Below are 19,352 nucleotides of genomic sequence, written 5' to 3'. Positions count from 1 at the left end.
CCTGGATGTCTCTTGCTCACGTGGAACCTTGGCTCACTACTTGGCATGTATACAGTAGGTGTTTAATAAATGTTTATTGACTTGAATTGAACTGAGGCTAGAGATAACAGCTTGGAAATTATGTGTAAATGTACATTTGAAAGACTAGGAGCCTAGAAGCTGAGAGTTGTATGTTCTCCTCCAAAATTTGCCCTTAACTATTCCCAGTTTGCTCATCTGTAGAATGAGGAAATTGGACTGGACTCTTGAGCTCCCTGATCACATCAGGGAAGCAGGAAGAATTAGTCTAGAAGGTCTCAAAGGCCTGTTCCATCTTGATATTTTGGGTTCTAAAGCCCTTCCCAGTTCTGACATTCCCTGCTCTGAGGCCCCTCCTAGCTCTGACATTCCATGTTCTAAGCTCCCTATTCTAGGCCCCTCCCAGATCTGACATCCCCTGTTCTAAGATCCCTTCCAGCTCTGACATCCCCTGTTCTAAGATCCCTTCCAGCTCTGACATTCCATGTTCCCAGGTCATTCCCATCCTGATATTCTATGTTCCAAGACCCTCCCATGGGTCCTTCCACACTTGTAAAGCTGTTCCCAACTTTGACATTTCACATTCAAGCTTTCTGTTCTAAGCTTCTTCCCAGCTCTGACACCCCCTGTTCTAAGGCCCCTCCCAGCTCTGACTTTCCATATTCTAAGCACCCTCCCAGCTCTGACCCTCTATAGGAGTGATCTATGGGTTCTGGGAGACAGAGATCCCAAGCCAGACAACGATGTGTGGAACCTCAGACTACAAGCTCCTTGGGGGCAGGAACCGACTTTTTTCTGTATCCCCAGAGCTTAGCACATCATCCGTGCCTACTAGACATTAGGGAACTGAATCGAAAGGACCCCTGTGCCCCCAGAGGATACCCCTGGGCCCCCTCGGCTCTGCAGCCCTCGGCTCTCCCTTCTAAGCTCCCTCAGCAAGCAATGGCCTCCGGGGAGCCAGCCTCTGCACTTGTCGGCCTGGAAGGCCCTTCCTGCGGGTCAGCAGGCCTCCTGCCCTGCCCAGCCCTGTCCAGGGCTCAGCTGCTCTTGTTGTTGTCTTCAGGGCATTGGGGTCAGGCGGCAGCTGGTGGCTGCAGGGATCCGGGCCAGGGAACTTCAGTCGCCTGGGGCCTGCTGACAGCCTGTGGTTGCACCAGCTCTGGTCCCGGCCTATCGGCAGGAGGGCCCTCATCCATCTCTCTGCCTCCTTCTTTCTCTGACTCTCGCCCTGCTCCCCTTCATGTTGGTTCCCCCCCCCCGGCTTTTACCTCTCTTTCCATCTTCAAGTCCCCCCTCCTCCTTTTCCATAGAGACTTCCCTTTCTCCCTCTGACAGTCTCCTTCCTTCCTTCTGTCTTTCCCTTTCTCCACTTTCATCCCCTTTCTCTGTGGCAATGGGGAAAATCCCCCGACTCCAGGCTCAAAGGACTTGCGTGGTCCAGGGATAAGAACATCATCTCCTGGGTCCAAGAACCGGGGTTCAAATCCTGCGTCTGACAGTCTCTGCTGTGTGGCCCTGAGTAGGTGATCTAACCACACAGGACACTGCAGTGAGACAATGTATAGAATCCTTAACTTTGTAGCATCTCTGGGCTCACTTCTCCAAACCCCACCAACATGGGAGCTTGGGTTCCCAGAGGGACGAGCGTTACTGTTTCAGGACCTGGGACATAACCCCAAAGACGGCTACCTTGTTAACCTTAGCTCACGAGCCCCCACTGACGTGCTTCCTTTTAACAATCAGCTAGTGGGCCAGGAAAAATAACAGTTAAGAAGTATTTCTACTACACCAGGAGCGCTCTCCCACAAAGACATGTCCATAATATGACAGTCAGAGGGGAAGAATGGGCTCAAGTTTAATGTGTAACGATAGCATATCAGTGAAGGGAAGAGCAGGAAAGAGGTTCCTTGCAAGTTTGGATTTTCAATGTCCTTTTTTTCTCTAGAGGGTCTCCACTAAGCTCCCCGTGGGATGTAACATCGGGGATGGATGAGCCACTCCTCTGAAACAGCTCTTTAGAGGGCACAATATCACTGCAGGACAGGCAGCTCAGCCGGCTTGCTCCAGTGGGTGGGTGGGGGATGGTTTCTCTGCGGGTCTGAGTCGAGAAGATTATCTGACCATTGAGCTGGCTCCTCACAGTACGTGCAGCTGTTGCTGTGCCGGACCGGCCAACTTGCTCAGCCCGGACTGGGCTAGACGTATCACAAGGCCACCGGACTGATGACAGATGGGGTCAGGCTGTGGCCTGGGAAGTTATCGCCAGACAATGCTTCGCCACCGGGATGATGTACTGTCTCCAGGGATCACGTCTTTGATGGACAGCCCCAGTCCTTCCCCACTTTCACTCTCTGAGGGATTCAAAGCTAGGAAAGGATCACAGGATGTTAGAGCTAGAGTAGAAAGGTTCCTCAGAGACTACCACATTGAGACTCCTCGTTTTACAGAAAGGTAAACTAAGGCCCAGAGAATAAAAGGATCACCTATAATATAAGCTCAATCTCAAAGCCTAGTGCTGTGGGATGCCCTCCTCGTTGGTGACGGCCAATGCCCTAAACCCGTATTGGAGTTGGGGAGGAGTCGGTGGGAATGGGAGATGGGAAGTCTCTTCAAATTTCAGGTCTTTGAGTGGTTGAATCTCTGGATTTCAGGCATTTCTGGCTTCCAGCTTCAAGAGAGAAGATGGAGAATGCCAACCCCACTTCAAGAAAAATAAGATTCTGCAAAGAACCGACACGAGAAGAGCGGGTGGTTTCCATCATGTCCCCATCCCCAGATTCTCCACTAGAAACAGCAGGGACCTCCCCTTGGGTGAGACTGGGGGCTCTCCCTTTGGGTTCAGCTGAGTTACTTTGGTCCCATTGGAAGAGCCCCCTCACTTTGCATTGTCTGTTGTATGTGTATGTGTGATGAGTGTCCATGGGTACAAGTGTGTATGTATGTATCTATTCACATCTACATATTTTTTCTCTGATTTCGGGGGGGGGGGGGGGGGGGTAGGTTGCTACCAATTTAGATAAATGGGTTCCTTGGCTAAGTGTTACATATACTCATTTTAGAACTGGAATTAGCTGGGAAATGGGTCAAACCTTAGAGTCTTATAGCCCCCAATAATGAAGCAACGATCAGAATTTAGCACGAACCTGAAAACCTTATCCGCCAGACAATTCTTATTTAAGGGAACAGATAGATACGATTGTAGCTTGATACCGAGCTTCTATTGGCCCTAACCTCCTGCTTCCCTTCCCGCAAGGAATTAGAATTCTCCCTTAGAGAAAGATGGGGGAAGAAGAGGTTAGCAGGGTCTATTCTACCTCTCTCCAAACCATACAACATCACTAACGGGATTCTGGGGGCCCTGAAACATCTCAGGAAAATATCTGAGAAGTCACTGGAGGAGAAATCCCCTAGGAGGATAAGGAGAGAAGTCTGGGAACTGGGGACTATCTCTGCCCTGGGAGGATGATCATGGGAGGGCAATCAGAGTCACCAGAAATGAATCCAGAACCTCCGGAACCACAGGGTTGAGCCCACAAAGTGTTCCCCTTGTATTTAAATTGAGTGTCTGAGAGAAAGAAGGGAATCACAGGCAAAGTCATCTAGCCTGGAGCCTTGTCTTGGGGTGATCTAGCTGTTGACTTCTGGAGGTGAGACCTCATGTTGGGAAAAAAACAAGCAATAATAAAATAAACCAAATGGGCCTCCTACCCTTCCTCCAGCTGGAAGAACAGACTGGATGTGCCCAGAGCACCTTGTCTTCTGGGGAATCACAGTGTCTGGAAGCCCACCATTGATGTTTGTTTCCCTTGGAAGTGCCTTTCCACTGATTTTCAATTTTGTAGCTGTAGTACCTGGAGAGCGTGGGTGCCTTCGATCCCTAATCCCCAAAGGTGACGGAATTTAACAGCTCCCTGCCTCCTTGACTGGAGGGCCCAGGCAACCTGAAGCCTGCGACATCTCCTGAAGGGAAAGGAGCTAGGAGTGGAAGGATCGGTGGGTCTGCAGAAAACACAGCAAGTTTATAAAATTGCATTAAAACAAAGGAGGCTGCCAAGGAGTGTGGAAGTGAGGGGGCAAAGGACCAATTAAAAATAGGCCTGGAGAGCCTGCGAGCTGGCTCTTACCTAGCCCCTCGCCTCAGACAGAGGAGCCTCTTCGGAAAGGGTTGTTGGGCTGTGGGGAATCACAGGCTCTTAGACTTGCTTAAGGAAAGCACCTTAGATTCATATAATCCAACCCATTTGACAGATGAGGAAACAGGTCTAAAGAGACAGATAGTAAGCTAGTAAATGGCAGCAATGAGATCTCCTCTGATTCTACCTTTTCCACTGTGTCTGTGGCCAGTGGGAAGAACACTGGGTTTCTAGCAGAAATAGGGGAGGATTCTTAGCTCTGGACCACACTCTCCATCTGTGGGACTTTGGATAATAAAGGATCATCAGCTCCTTCGGGGCAGGAGCTGTCCTTTACCTCTTTTGTAGCCCCAGTGCTTAGTGCAGTGCTCGGGCACATAGTAGGTGCTTAATAAATATTTATTGATTGACTAAAAAGCAAATGAATGAGATGCATGTATCAAGTATTTGCTGTGTGCCGGACACACTCTTCAGGCAGAACCTGGACCTCCATTGAAACAGTGATCCCTGTTCCAGCAGGGATTTCTTCCATGAAGGGATGGGAATGTGTGGCCACCCAGGGCCCTTCCGGTTCTCAGCTCTGTGATTCTAGGAGCACACCATGTGGGTAGCCAGGAAGGCAGTTGGGTGGTGGGTGGCAGAATGTCCAAGGCTCCCCAGCCAGAACTTTAGGCCCCCTGGCTGTAGGGCTGATAGGGGAGAGCTGATGAATCATTTAATTATGTCTGGGCCACATCTTCCTCATCTTAAAATGAGGAAGCTGGATTAGATGTCCCCGATGTTCCTTCTGGCTGGAAATCCGTAAGTCTATGAATTTAACTGAGATGGAAATACAACATTACTAGCTACCACTCCATGGCACAGCGGCACAGAGAGCTCTGAGGGTAGCTCTGCGAGCCCTGGTCTACCTGGAGCCACTTGGAAGAAAAGCCGGGCAATGTGCAGAAAAGGCCACTGGAGCGCTTGGCTGCCCATGGCGTGGGGATGAGCTGGGTATCATGAAGGAGAGCAGAAATGGCTCATCAGAGAGGAGCGTGGAGTGGGGGGTCAGCTAGGCTGGCTGGGTGGGGGTGCCTCTGAGCAAAAAAGGACTTATCTGGAAAAGGGAGCTGGGGATTGGAGCCAGAAGGTAGAATGCCAGGAGTCCAAGGCCACGCAGAGCAGGGAGTGATCTGGGAGGGGACACTATGACAGCGATGAAATTGAGCCCCCATCCACCTCCCCGGCGTGTCACTCACCAAGTGAGGGGGCCCCTTCCCCAAGGTCACTACTCCCGGACCACCAGCCACTCCGGAGGCTGGCACACAACCGATGACATCAGCCTTGGCCAACGCACACATTTTTGAGATTTGGATTCCTAAATGGAGTCTATGAAATCATATCCCCCACGTACCCCTCCCCAACCCCAGGGCCATCCTCCTGGGACTGAAGCGGCATTCTCTCACCCTGCTGGGAGCTCCCCTCCCCTAATTCACACAAGACTCATGTGCGGGAAATTTATTCGTTCTCTGCAGGATCTTCTGGCAGAGTTTAGGGCTTAGGGCTTCTCCCCCAAACCCTCAAGCAAGAAAATAGGGTCTTCTCTGGCTTTCAAAACAACCTCGTGTTTCCCATCAGGCCTAGGTGTCTCTGAAGGCGAGGGCTGTGTGTCTGATTCAGGTCAGCCGGCTCCCAGAGGGGGAATGGCTTCCTGAGGACTGGCCAAATCATTAGTGCACGGCTGTGACAGAATACTCTTGGTGAATGTGACACTCCTAGAAAGTACGTCATATGCACTGATAGAGACCAAAAGGAGCAGAACCAGGACAGTTTCCACAACAGCCACACAATTCAAATTAAAACAGCACCGAATGGCAACGGATCACAGCTTCAGGAGGCTACTGATAAAGCTGGACTTTTTCTCCAGCTTCTACCCACCTTGCCACATTTTTGTTAGCACATTGTTAGCGCATTTGTTAGCACATTGTTCCATATGCAGTGAAGCAAGTCGGTTGCTGCTCAGGGACAATTTCTATACATTTTGAAAGAACGGAGAAAACGTATGTTAACCCTTTAGCGTGAGCACTGAGTGCTGGTCATACAAAGAAAGAAAAAAAACATTTTTAATGAAAGCTTTTTTAGTTTCAAAATATGTGCAGGGATAATTTTCAAATTGCAAAACCTTATGTTGCAAATACCCCCCCCCTTACCCTTACCCTTTCCCCTAGACGGCAAACAATCCAATATATATTAAAAATCCATTTTTTTAAAATTTATTTTTATAGCTTTTTATTTACAAGATATATTCATGGGTAATTTTTCAGCATTGACAATTGCCAAACCTTTTGGGGGGAGCTCAGGGAGCTCCTCCTTCCCCTCCTTCCCCCCACCCCCTCCCCAGATGGCAGGTAGACCAAGATATGTTAAATATGTTAAAGAATATGTTAAATACAATACATGTATACATGTCCAGACAGTTAAAAAAATCTACATTTTTTTATAGAAGTGAAGAAGAGAAGAAATATATCCTGAATAAAATTCCTTATAAGCATGACCTGTGTCCCCCCCATCAGACTAGGGTTCCAGGTTGGGGACACAGGCCTCTTCTCATTAAAACTTCCCCTCACTCTCATTTCCTCAGGTCTCTGGTCTCTGCTAAGTGAGCCAGGTTTCCAGACAATTTAATAAACTAGACCAGATTCATGGGGTTGTGGGGGTCTCCTTTCTCACAGCCTGTTTGTGCTTCAATAGTCTTAATAATAATAAGAAGAATAAATCAACCATTTGTGTCCCATCACTTTTTAAAAGTGAAGAAATCCCCGCTACAAATACAGATGGAATCCCACTGGGGTTTCCCATCTTAGAAAGTTAAAGAATGGAGAAATCAAGTGACTTTCTGGGGAAACAAAGTCAGTGCATGTCACTTGTATACAACCTCTCTAATCTTCTATTCCATCTCTGTTCCAGTCTCTCTCTCTCTCTCTCTCTCTCTCTCTCTCTCTCTCTCTCTCTCTCCCTTTTCTCCCCCTCTCTTCCCTTTCTCTCTCATCTCCTTCTTCTTTTTCCTCTTCCTTTTCTTCTTTCTCCTTCTCCTTCTCCTCCTTCTTCTATTTCTTCTCCTCCTTCTCCTTTTTCTTTTCTTCTTCTTTTTTTTCTTCTCTTTCTTTTTCTTCTTTTCTTCTTCCTCTCTCTCTCTCCCCCGCTCTCACTTCATGTCACTTAGAGAGCTTGAAAAAAAATGAGAGCAAATCTGCTCCCAACTTTATAAGCAGTGTTGGGTTGTGTGGTACAGACTGTGTCCAGCAGCGGGGATGGACTGCCCTGAGTCACGCCGACTCTCTCGTCCAGACCTTTTCTGACCAATGGCACATGCAGATAAGACAGGTTTGGGGCTGTCTCTGGCAAGGGCCAGGAATCACTTGCCTGCCATCTTTTGCTCATTAGCTCCACGTGTCTCTGATCCAGAGACTGTCCCCTAGAGAATACAGTCTCCTAATTGTTGGGTTTTAATCTAGTCTTTATCTGTTGCAATATTGAAAGAGCTCTAAAAATCCCAACTCCTCCAAGGAGCCTTTCCTCTCCCAGGAAGGCTGGGAAGATTGTCAGGACAGTGCCTTCAGTCCCCCTGCCCCCAGTGTGGCCTCTGCCCAGCTCTTGTTTCTCTGTCTCAACAAAGCTAGAAAAACACTGAGTTACCCGGGTACCCTTGGTGACTGAGGGGGGCTACTGGGTGCCGGCCCAGCCCAGCCCCACTCCTCTGTCAACAGAACCCCAACATTCTGGCTGTAGCTCACCCCCTCACCCACTCTCCACTCAGCCAGACTGGCCTAAGGGGCAAATAGGGTTAGAGTAGAGCTACTGGCCCTGGATTCGAATCCTAACTTTACGACTTACTTCCTATGTGAGAGACAAGACTTCTTCCTCTGGGAAACTGTTTCCCCCTCAGCAAAACGAGGGTCTTGGCTTCTCGATTTCATTCTACCCCTAACTGTGATTCCCGCCCTGAATATGCCATCTCCAGCTTCCCCACCTTTGCTTAGGCTGTTCCCATGTTCTCCCTTCTTACCCTTGAACCCTGTTGGCCCTTTGTTCAACAAAGTCCAGTGGCTGCTAATCACCCCTGGAACAAGATACAAACTCCTTCCCAGGAGGTTAGTGCCCATGTCCACTTCTAGATGGCATACATCTGGGCCCCCCACTGTTACCCATGGATCCCCTAACCCCAAATCTGCCCCAGATTCAAAGTATTCTGGGGACTTGCACTCACCCTGCTCCTAAGCCCCCATCAGTATATTTACAGAAGATATTAACTCAACACAAAAGTCATTTGAGCCACATCATACCAAATAGTGACAATTAAGAATCTCTGTACAAATAGAGTGACAATTAAAAATCTCCCTGCCATTTATCCCCAGAGAGAGGACTGTGGGAACTGAATGTGGATCACAACATAACATTCTCTCTCTGTTTGTTGTTGTTCACTTGCATTTCGTTTTCTTACTCATTTACTTTCTTTTTTTCTGATTTCTCTTGTGCAGCAAAAGAATTACACATATTGGATTTAACATATATTTTTAATGTGTTTAACATATATTGGATTGCTTGCCATCTAGGGGAGAGGGTGGAAGGAAGAAGGGGAAAATCTGAAACACAAGACTCTGCAAGGGTCAATGTAGAAAAATTATCTGGGGATATGTTTTGTAAATAAAAAGCTTTAAAAAGAAAAAAAAAAGGAAAAGAAATTAAAAACCTCTCTGCAAATAGAGTGAGAATTAAAACTCTCCCTCTGCCTCACAGTGGCTACCTCCCTTTCCCTGACCAGAATGCTGCTCTCCCTCGCCCCACCAGCTGCTCACCCCCTGGCTCCCTCATCACCTTGGATCTATTGGGTATATCCCAGTGTATGTCATGAGAAGATGATAAGCTCCTTGCGGCCAGGACTTTTATCTTCCCTCTCCACAGCAGGCACTTCAGTCCCCCAAGATGGCCAGCTCCTTTATCCTGCTGGTGACTCCCGTCCCGGGTATTGGTTGCTATTGTTCAGTCACGTCCAACTCTTTGTGACCTGCTCTGGATTTGCTCAGCAGGGAACCGGGAAGTTCACCATTTCCTTCTCTAGCTCGTTTTTCAGATGGGGAAACTTGCCTAGAGTCTGAGAACTCAGGTCTTCCTGCCCCCAGGCCCAGCCCTCTGTCCACTGCTGCACCTCCGTGCCCCATGTTAAATGGACAGTTCTTTGAAAAGGTGAGATTTTCTTTATCCAAGCTGTCACCTACCTCCCCGGCCCCCTTCCCATTCTGTATTCCTGTAGCTTCACATTAAACCAGATTTTATGGAACAGCTTTTGTGGACTATGCTCAGCGCTATGGGGGGGGGGGGAGGCAAGGAGAGAGCCAGGGTTCCTGAGCTAGGGTGACCTAACAGCCAAGCGGCAGGAGGCAGGAGGAACAGGGCAAGCACCAGGGCACAGGGAAACTCCACAGGAAGGGGAGATGAGACACTATTGGGGAGGGGAGGCTCCTGGTGATCTGGGAGTTGGGCCTTGAATGAAGACCAGAGTTGGGGCAGAGGAGGGGGGAGAAAGGAAAGGGGGCATTCCAGGCAGTGCCAAGCTGGCTCGCCTTCTCAGAATGCAGAGGATGCCCCTCTCCCAGGATTGTCCTAAGCTGAACTCCTCTGCTCCCCGTGCCCTGGGAGGCAGCGTGTGCAGAAGCAGGGCCGCTTGTTCTGAAGCCACAGGCCTGGATTCAAACTCAGCCTCCAATGGCCATGGCCTGGCCCTTGGGCTGGATCACCTGGTCCCTCTAGCCTCAGATTACTATAGGAGTGGGTGGGCCATGGTGGGCTCTGAGCTCCCTGTCTGGCCTAAGTCCATGGATTCTGGCCCAGAGTCCCCTTTGAAAGGAGAGCACTCCCAGAAGCCTCTCTGCCAGGGAACGGATGAATCATGGCCCACTCGGCATCCCCGGGGCCTAAATCAACAGTCCCGGCCACTGGAGATGCTGAAGCAACAGCAATGGCAAGAGCCGGGGAAGGCAGAGCTTGGACTGTAGGGCCGCCCCGGCCCCTGGGAACACCCTGGCAGGCCACATCTCTCCGGCTCCCTCCCTGGCCGGGGGCCCAGCTGAGACGGGGCCACCGGCCGCCAAAGCAAGGGAGCTCCTGACTTAGCCCCATTTTACAGATGACTACCCGAGACTCGGAAGGCAGAGGAGCCCAGCAGTCTGCCAGTCCAAAGTGAGTCATGTCTGATCCTGTGGCAAGACCACAAAAGATCTGGGTGGATGCTCCCTCCTCCATGACGCATCTCCCTCCCCCTGAGCTACTCCTGCAGCTGCCAACCTGATCTTCCCAGGGTGCTCGGCTAAGCCGGTCAGCCCTTTGTTCAAGGGCTCCTAGTCTCCCCGGAACAGAGATGGAACCCCCCCCAAGGCCGGAGCCCACGTCCGCTTCCAGATGTTGTACACCCAGGGTCCCACTGCTGCCCCCCCGGACCCCTTCTCCCCATCTGCCCCAGGCGGCTGCACCCACTCCAAACCACAGCTTGCGAGCCCCCATCAGGGCGCTCATTGTTGCCGGGTGGACAGAGCCAAGGTTGTCCGGGCTCTCGTTCTAACAGTGAGGATGACAACCGAAACCTCCCGGGCTGCACATGGGGCGCAGCTGGTGACGCATCTCACCTGCATCCCCAGAAGCGTCCAGCCCAAGCCTTTTCCCAGGAAGAAAACAATTTCAGGGAAGCGAGAGGCCTCAAGGTCACCCAGGCCCCAGCAGCAGAGGGGGCCCGGCCAGCACAGCAGCCAGTCATCTATAAGCCTTTCTCCAGGATGGTGTGAGCCCAGAACTGGGCTGGTGCTGCAGATGGGGCTGAAAATGACCTGTTCCTGCTGCCAGGAAGCTTGCATTCTGATGGAGGACCCGCATTTGCATATATGGGCTATGTTACACACAAGTAGGCGTTAATGTATGTGCATAGACATGTGTTTATATACATGTGTGTGTGTGAAATGGAAATAATAGCCCTTATCTCCTGGGGTTATTGTGAAGATAGAACGAAGCAATATTTAGTTTATCGAGGATCTTGTAAACCTTAAAGTGATTAATAACAAAAGCACTGTTTGGAGCTCTTTAAAGTTTGCAAAAAAAAATTTCACATTTCTTATTATTTCATTGGGAGGCAGATGTTGTTATTATTCCCATTTTAGAGGTGAAGAAACCAAGGCATCCAGCAAGGAAGTGACACAGCTAGTAAGTGTCTGAGGCTGGATTTGAACCCAAGTCTTTCTGACTCCTGGTACCTACACCTAATGGATGAGAGAAACAGAGACAGAAGTAAAGGAGAGAGAGAGAGAGAGAGAGAGAGAGAGAGAGAGAGAGAGAGGGGAGAGAGAGAGAGAGAGAGAGAGAGAGAGAGAGAGAGAAGAGAGACAGAGAGAGAGATAGAGAGAGACAGAGACAGAGATAGAAAGAGAGAGACAGAGAGAGAGAGGCAGACACAGAAAGAGGTAGAGACAGAGAGAGGAGAAACACTGGGCCTCTATCCCAAAGAGATTATAAAGGGAAGAAGGGACCTACATGTGCAAAAATGTTTGTGGCAGCCCTTTTTCATAGTGGCTGGAAGCTGGAAACTGAGTAGATGCCCATCAGTTGGGGAATGGCTGAATAAGTTATGGGATATGAATGTTATAGAATATTATTGTTCTGTAAGAAATAATCAGCAGGAGGATTTCAGAGAGGCCTGGAGAGACTTACACGAACTGATGCTAATTGTAGTGAATAGATCCAAGAGAACATTGTCCACAGCAACAACAAAATTATGTGCCGATCAATTCTGATGGATGTGGCTCAACAATGAGATGATTCAGGCCAGTTCCAATGATCTTGTGACGGAGAGAGCCATCTGCACCCAGAGAGACTGTGGGAACTGAGTATAGATCACAACATAGGATTTTCACTCTTTTTCTTATTGTTTTTCTTTCTTTCTCATTTTTTGATCTGATTTTTCTGGTGCAGTATAATAATTGGGGAAATATGCATTGAAGAATTGCACATGTTTACCATATATTGGATTACCAGCTGTCTAGGGGCAGGAAGGGAAAAATCTGGAACACAAGGCTTTGCAAGGGTAAATGTTAATTATCTATGCATATGTTCTGAAAATAAAAAGCTTTAACAATAAAAAAATAAAAAGAGAGGAGAGACAGAGAGAGAAGAGAGAAAGAAACAGAGAAAGACAGAGAGAGGAGAGAAACAGAGAAAGAGGGAGGGAGAGACAGAGAGACAGAGGTAGAGACAGAGACAAAAAGAGAGACAGACAGACAGACAGAAAAAGACAAAGACAAAGAGACAAAGACAGAGAGAGACAGAGGGAAGAAAGTGACATGGACAGGTAAATGTTTCCTGATCAACTAATAACTTCAATCCAGTGGCCATTGTGTTGACTACACTGTGCAAGCAGAGATGTTGATGACAAATAACATGGTCTCTACTCTAAAGGGGCTCACATGAACGTGTGTGTCTGTTGAATGAATATAAAATAACAAAAGAGGATGTATGCAAGGAGTGTGTGTGTGTGTGTGTGTGTGTGTGTGTGTGTGTGTGTGTAAAGGGATCAGAAAAGGCTTCCTGTACATGAGGCTTGTGCTGAGTTTTTAAGAAAACCAGAGATTCTGAGAAGTGGAGGCCTGGAATGCCATGGTGAAGAATCACTATTCCCTTCTATGAGCCATGGGAAGGCTTTAGAAGACTCTGAGCCAGTGGATGACCTGGCCAGGCCTTTTCCTGAGAAGGCTCTGTGGGCCATAGTGTGTCAGGAGCCCTGGAGGCCGGGAGAACAGTTACGAGGTTATTTCTACAGTTCAGGGCAGAGGCTTGGGTTTAATCTAGGCTGTGAGGAAAGAGGAAGGGAAGGAGGCGACAGGTCTTTGAGACCTAGAATTAAGTCACTGAACACACAGGGTAAGGGAGAGGGACATGCACAATGATGCTGTTGGGCCATCTGGCCTCCAATGACCCTTACATCTCTTTCGCTCTGATTCTGAGCTCCTAAGCCTGGCTGACTAGAGAGGGGAGCTGGAGGAAGAGACAAGATAATCAATTCTTTGGGGACAAGTTGAACTGGAATGCTGGGGATGATCTGGGTGGAGATGGCCAGCAGGCAGCTGCTCATGGAAGACTAGGGTTCAAGGTCAGCACTGGACAGCTCCATGGGAGTTCATTCTCTGGTTTTTCACCTCTTGGCAGTGCTGAGGCTAATTTTTTCCATGGCCCTGGGACCCTGACGCAGCAAGGTTTTGTTTTTTTTTTTCTTCTGGCTGGAATTCGGCTCCATCTTCTGGATCTCAGCCCACAATTCTCTTCTTGACTCAGTGGCCTCTCTGAATTCTGCTCACAGAAATGTCCTTGAACTTGACTTTCTGTTCTTTGGCATCCAGCTCAGGATGAATGGCCAAAAAGCTCCTCTGACCTTAGTCCTTCAAAGGTTCATTGCCCCCAAGGCAGGAGCCAAGGAGTGCTGGAAAACACAAGAGAAGGTCTCTTCCTTCTGGAAATTGTCTTGTTCCATATGCTTGAGGGAGAAGCGAAGGATAAAATGCTCAAGCTGAAGGAGACCTCAGCGGTCATCAAGTCCATGTCGCAGCTTTCAATTGGGGGAAGCAGGAAGGGAGAGCATGATCAAAAACATGGAGGCTGGATTTTGGAAAAAGTCAGTGAGAAGACTGCTAAGCTGTAAGGAGACAGTTCAACTCATTTCAATTCAACAAGCACTTATTAAATGCCTAATATTTACCAGACACTTTGCTAGGGAGTGTAATTATGTTGGAAGTGTGTGAATACACCTTGAAAGGTGTGAACACATAAAAAAAAAAAACCAAGCGTTTTTAGGCTGTTCTTTCTCTTTTATTAAAACCTTTGTCTTGTTCCCCATCATGATTTTTAGGTCTGATCCTAGAGACTCTAAGGGTGTCCCAGGAGAACACAAATTCCAACTAGTTGTGTCTCTGATAAGCCTTCCTGGTTGGAAGAGAGATCCTAATTAAGATCCTAGAAGCATAGCTGCACAGCTGGAACTATTCACCCAAGGTCACAGCAATTCCAAAGGACCCTAACAGGAAGGACACTTGGAGATCTTTTACTCTAAACCCCTCATTTATAAAGGAGGAAATGAAGATCCTGGGGTCACACAGCTAGGAGATTGTAAGGGACTCAGAGCGTGGGTCCAGATTCCAGTCACTCTGTCCTCCAAGTAGCCCAGGGAAGAGTGAAGTTCTGCCCTCAGAGAAGGAATATTCTCAGCTACAGGAACTTAGCAAAAACAGCTGACTAAGGCATGGAGACTGAGAACTGGGCCAGGGAAAGGAAGCCACAGATTTTCTGAAGGCTGAAAGTGTTATGATTTCAGTGTTTATGAAAGCAGATGTCTTGACCCCCACCCGGTCACCCTACCCTCCGCCACGTTGACAGTTCCAGCCCAGCATCCCCATTTCCCATCTATTAGGGTGGTGGAATTGGAGCTGAAAGGAATCTCAGAGATTATGAGGTCCGGCACCCTCAATTTACAGATGGAGAAACTGAGGCTGCCATGGTCACACAGGAAACAAAGGCAGAGGCAGAGTTTGGACCCATGGCTTTTTCCCACTATTCCACACGGTTCGGTCTCCGGGATGGGCCATCCCCACCCGCCTCCATCTCATCACTATCGAGCCCCTCGAGGGCCTTCCATGAATCATTAGTGATCATGGGAAATGGGAAGGAAGGGAGTAAGAGAGGGGAAAATAGATGATGCCTTTCCAAGGCTCATCAATCATCACACCTCATTTGCTAATGCGACCTTCCTCAAAAGCCTTCCCGTCAGGGAAAGGAAACTACTATTATGGATGGGACCCCCCGTGTGGAGGACAGAGCAGAAAGCCAGGGCCGCCACTGGAGTAGAGAGAGAAGGGAGAGCAGCCATTCTGGGAGTGCTCTCGGGAGACCGAGACCCAGGACCTCAGGCATAGCAATGGGCTTCCGGAGGAAGGACTCTGACCTTCCAGGGCTAGGACGTGAATTCAAATTCTGCCTTAGCAAGTCACCGTCTCCTCAAACTCCAGATTTAGAGCTATAAGGATTGTAACAATTATGTTTTATAAGAAATATTATTATAACTAGCATTGCCTAGCAACGTACAGTCTAGACTGCCTAGCAAATTTTAGTACAAAGATCTCATTCAAGCAGGAAGGGGTTTAAAGGTCTTATGAACATCCCACTGCTTTCTGGAGGAGGAAACTGAGGTACCAGAAGAAGATCATACAGCTAATAAATGGCTGCGACAGAATTTGGCTTTAGATCTCTTCAAATCCTGTCTCCTCTCTAAGACACGTCAGAGACAAGATCTCTTACAGAATCACAGAGACCAAGAGAGTTTGCCAGGAGTAGATAAGGGCAAATACTGTCTCATTTTCCAAAAGGGGGGGGGGAATAAAAAATGGAGTTTACAGTTATTGTAGGGTTAGGCAGATTCGCTTTGATTTCTGGGGCCACATTATTTCTCACAGTCATAAAAGCTCCTGAAGGGAAAGGACAGGTTTGCTTTTTGTCTTTGAATATGCAGTGCCCATCACAGTGCCTGGCCCATGATGGACACTTAATAAAAACTTATCAAACAAATGAATGATCCCTGGAAATTATTATTATTATTATTAAATTTTATTTAATAGTATTAAATATTTTATTTATTAATAATATTGTTATTAAATAGATATTAAAGAGGTGGTTAAGGATTATTTAGAGAAGGAAGCAGCCATTCAGAAGAGCTGTCCCTGGAAATTATTATTATTATCAAATTTTATTTAATATTATTAAATAATTTTATTTATTATTAATATTGTTATTAAATATATTATTAAAGAGGTGATTAAGGATTATTTAGAGAAGGAAGCAGACATTCAGAAGAGCCACCATAGCTTTATCCGGAACGAGTTACGCCAGACTAACCTTCTTTCTTTCTTTGACAGGATTACTAGCTTTGTGGATTAAGGATTGCAATAGCATTTACTTGGGGCCTGCGGCAGAAAGATCAATAATTCTGGAGTCAGAGGGGCAAGGGGGACAGGATCATGCATTTATTAAGTGCCTCTCATCTGCAAAATGAGGAGATTGCAACAGATGGCCTTGATGTTCTAGATCCTCCTCATTCTAAATCAATGAGGCTGATTTTATATAACTCAGATTTTAGCCAAGCCTTTGATAGTCTCATAAGCCCTTCTCATGGAAAAGGTGGAGGAAGCATAGCTTGACACGGCCATTATGAAAATTCAGAACTAGTTGAATTTCCACATCCAGAAAGTAACTGCTCTACCTTTATTCCTACTCCTACTCTTAATTCTGTTTTTAATTCCATGTCTGATCCTGCTTCTAACCATAATTTCTTTTATTTCCATGGAAAGAAGTCTCCTCCAGTTGACTGTGCTTGGTCCTGTGATTGTAACCCTCTAGAGATGATAATAAAGGTAGCAAGAACATGAGCACTGGAGCACCCCTGCATTGAGGACCCCTACATTGAGCACCCCTTGGGGCTCACTCCCAACTCCCACCAGACTAAGAGGTTCAATCCCTGCTGGATGATTGACCTTTTCTTCCCAAAAGCTTCCAGAGGTCACTGTGGCGGGTGAGACATTCGAATGCTATCACTGAGGAACCGCCACCTAGGGTATTTCCTCCATATTGACAAATCAATTGCTACCTCCCCAGGGTCAATTCACTAGTAAACCTCAATTAACTTATACCCAAAGATATTTACTCAGAAGGTCTAACAAGGGCAGTTAATCATCCCTCCTGGCTTTGCATCCTATGCAAATTTTATGAGGGATTGGCCAATGAGGGGTCAGTCTTTAGAGCATCTTAAATGTTCTCTATTCATATCAAAACATCCCAGGGAGCATTGAACCCCCAGCTTTCAGCTATGGTGACTGAGGACTAGTGCTAGGGGCGGGGTAGGGATGGATAGTTTCTCAAGTGTCTTCAGTATCAGAACTCAGAGGGAGTGGGGGAACTTCTCTTACAGAACCCTGCCTCTCTCAGACCTTTCTAGTGTTTGATCGTTCCTGGAAGTTTTTAAGCAAGAAAGAAGCGTCCTGGGCCATTGGAAGGAAAGGGCATCTTTGACTGTCTTACCTGCCCATCAGACTACCTTGGTTTTTTTTTATAGCTTTTTATTGACAAAACATATGAATAGGTAATTTGTCAGCATTGACAATTGCAAAACCTTCTGTTCCAACTTTTCCCCTCCTTCTCCCACCCCTTCCCCCAGATGGCAGGTAGTCCCATACAGGTTAAATATGTTAAAATATAAATTAAATCCAATATATGTGTACATGTCCATACAGTTGTTGCTGGGAAAGAATCAGCTTAGAAATGAGGTAAAAGGTAATGAAGGGAATCAAGAAGGCCGACTGTTTTGCAGCGGGATGGTGCTGTGGATAAAAGCCTGGAATAGGATCAGGGTTTCCTGCTTCCTGCCATGTCCTCCTTGGGATAATTCCAGGGCGTCCGGAGGCAAGGAAGGTTGCACAGGCTTGCCTTGGCCAGGCTTTGCGAGCCTTTCTCTAAGTGCTTTCGTTGTGTTCGGCTTGGTTTTCTCGGAGGGTGGGTTGTCAGACTGAAGGGCGCTCCCATTTGCAAAATGGGTGAGACTTTGGGAGAATTCTCCATTTTTAGTGACATGAGGAGCTTCTTCTAGCCGTTAGTCCAAAGAGCAGCAAAGAGAGACAGAGAATGGGCTGGTCTCAGCTCCAAATTCAACCTCGTCCTTTGGGGTTGGGGAAGAAGAGGAAATTAGGCCAAAGTACTTTTCTCTTTCCTTTCTTACTGGGGGCTTTTGGATGGACTAGTCACCCAGGAGGGCCTTGGATGGACAGTCCGGGAGGATTCTTCTATTTGGGGGTATATTTCTTGAAGGCAGAAGGCGGAGGTACTAGGTCAAACCCTACTGTGGGTATTTTATTTGGAATATTACTTTATTCCAGTTGGCCTTTTGAGCTGCTAGAATCTGGAATTCTGATGAGTTCTAGGGCCTTTCTGGCACCCTGGAGACTTTCAGGAGGTCGTTTTGCTTGGGACAATGGACTTCATGTACAGGGCAGGGTGTGTGAGAGATTTGGGTTAGGATGGCAAAAAGGTTGGGAAAAGGATTTCAGATGGGGTAGTTGGCTGAGGCGCTCAGATGAGGTTTTCTAGCTTCAGCTCCGGGACGGTGGTCTGGGGATGGCCCTTTGGGGATGGGCTTCAAGGTCACACGCGGAGGGGGGGCGTACTTCAGCAGAGGCCTTGAGACAAGAAGAAATAAAAGCCATGATTGATTTGGGCCGCAGGGGTGAAGCCAGGCTGCTCTGGGTTCCCTTCAGATCATTAAATTCGGGAGTGATGAAAGCAGGGCAAGTGGCCGGTCTCCCGTGGTGGCCTTTCCAGGGGGTGTTAAAAGTTCGGGCCTTGCCTGCCCGAACGTTTCAGTTTCCGCTGGGGGCGACAGATTGAACAGGTGGGAGGGGCGGAGGTTCAGGAGGGGGGTCTCTCCTGGGGGCGGTCTAGGTTTTAGGTCCTTTTTGTTCTCTGTTCTGTCTCTTTGTTCTGTTTCTGTTTCCATTCTTCTTTTCTTTTTTCTTCTTTCTCCTTCCTTCTGTGTGTGTGTTGCTCTCTGTTTTTCTTTCTGTATTTTTTTTGTTTTTTTGTTCCATTTCTATTTTTCTGTTTTGTCTTTTGTTTCTGTTTTTGTCTTTTGTTTCTATTACTTGTTTCTGACTTCTTTTGTTTTGTTTCTTTGTTTTTTCTCTGTTTTCTTGTTTTGTTTTGTTTCTTGTCTTTTGTTTCTTGTTTCTTTTTTTTTCTTTTTTGTTTTGTTTTCTGTTTTTTCTTGTTTCCTTTCTGTTTTCTTTTGTTCTTTCTTTTCTTTTTGTTTCTTTGTTTCTTTGTTTTGTTTTTTTTTCTTGTTTGTTTTTCTTGTTTTGTTTGTTTTGTTTCTTTTTCTTGTTCTTTGTTCTTGTTTTTCTTTTCTTGTTTGTTTTGTCTTTTTTTTTTTTTTGTTTTTTGTTTCTTGTTTGTTTTTCTTTTTTTGTTTTGTTTTGGTTTCTGTGTTTTTTCTTTGTGTTTTGTTTTGTTTCTTTTTTTTTGTTCCTTTCACCCCAGCTTTGTGTTAAGATGGGTGGTCCTGTTTGTACCTTGCATTTTGGGAAATGAGTTTGGGAA

Source organism: Sarcophilus harrisii, chromosome 2 (assembly GCF_902635505.1).
Source record: "Sarcophilus harrisii chromosome 2, mSarHar1.11, whole genome shotgun sequence".
Taxonomy (NCBI): domain Eukaryota; kingdom Metazoa; phylum Chordata; class Mammalia; order Dasyuromorphia; family Dasyuridae; genus Sarcophilus; species Sarcophilus harrisii.
This window is presented reverse-complemented; position numbering follows the sequence as displayed.